Source organism: Lissotriton vulgaris, chromosome 12, assembly GCF_964263255.1.
Source record: "Lissotriton vulgaris chromosome 12, aLisVul1.2, whole genome shotgun sequence".
Classification (NCBI taxonomy): Eukaryota; Metazoa; Chordata; class Amphibia; order Caudata; family Salamandridae; genus Lissotriton; species Lissotriton vulgaris.
The window spans coordinates 726,140,525-726,142,032 of NC_141700.1; the positions used below are offsets into that span (position 1 = coordinate 726,140,525).

At 44.0% G+C, this 1,508-nt stretch overlaps 1 pseudogene; it reads left to right on the top strand.

Annotated features, from left to right (window-relative positions):
* Positions 1–309: 309 nt before the first annotated feature.
* On the top strand, positions 310–403 carry LOC147678391 (U6 spliceosomal RNA; annotated as a pseudogene).
* Positions 404–1,508: the final 1,105 nt, after the last annotated feature.

A 1,508-nucleotide genomic window follows, 5' to 3' on the forward strand; every position in this document is an offset into this window, starting at 1 on the left:
TTTAACTGCTTTCCTACGAATGTATTAAACATCACCATGGCAATTAAACAGAAGTTCATCTCCTCCATAGTAGTTCCTATAGGTCTTGCAGTCACACGTGTTTTGCCAGCTGAGCAGTACGACCAGCCTGGGCAGGGATGTCATTTTAAAAACTTGCATACACATAGTGCACCTGCGATGCAATTGATGTAAAGCAGGTTTTTTCCTACGTCCACATTTTCTTTTAAGAATCTTAGTTTTTTTCGATAGGAAAGTACCACAAGCGTAATACCCACAGTTTTTACTTTGATATGGACACTCTTAGTAAGGAATTGTTTGAAAATTACTTTATTGGAACCATAGAGATTGGCATGGCCCCTGCCTAAGGATGACACCAAAATCCTGAAAATTTTTCAATATTTATCATCAATTAATTATCACTGTATGGCTGAGCTGCATAACGGCCGTCCAATATAATTACGTCCTTCTTTTGACACGAAAAAAGGAGCTATAACTTTCCTTTTTAAATATTTGTTTATGGTATTTTGACACTTGCACAGACGAGATGTAACATAAGAATAGAACTAGAGAAGTTATTTCATGACTGATACGGAATGCTTTTTTTTTAATTGAACAAATAGTTTTGGTCGACAGTGTCACCAAGGTAAATGTATTTTCATATTCCCATCTGTGTGTTTTTAGGTACTACTATTGACTGACGCAGGATGTTTTCAAAGGCGGGAGGTTGGAGATGTTCTGCTGATCTGCTGATTGCGCTGCCCTGGGGTGAATGTGTGCCATGTTCAGTGTTTGTGCGCGCCTGGTGGCTGAAGACGGCTGGAATCCCAGAAACCGGTCCTCGGAAGCTTGTTTCCGGTCCAGGAAAGGCATGGCTTGGCAGTTCGGGTTGGACTGTTCCCATGAGGCACAGGGTCAGACTGATTTGCATCTAGCCATGTCTGAACTGGGGTGGCAGAGTGGGCTAAAGAACGGTGATGGATCAAACCCAGATCTTTTGACTGGGTGTGAGTGTTTGATTGGTTCAGATGCTCCGTCCATTACCACCCCCTTTTGTACCGCTTTTGGTGTCCACAGAGGCCCACGTGTGATTCCTCCCCATGGTTTTATTATATCGTCACTTTGCAGCTCCTTCTGATAATACAAGTACCAAGAGACAGCTACCGGCTGCCACGCTGCAGGAAGGTGCGCAATGTGCTTTGAAGAGACAGAGACAGACATGGGGTAAACACCACGAGACACGGGCATAGGATGTGCACTGCCGAAAGTAAAAAACACAGACTGTGCACGCAGTGCAACAGAGGTTAGAGAGAGAAAAAAAGGCACAATGTGCTGCTCGAGTCTTGGCGCCGACTCTATCACTTAACTTGATGCCTGAAAATAGCGGAACTCTCCAATCTAGCCAGGGGGCTCATGTAAATGCAGTTAAAGTGAACATAGGTGCCAACCTGTATTCGTTTGGGCCTGTGTTGCATCGAACAAGATGACATAGGTTACCTATGAACACACCG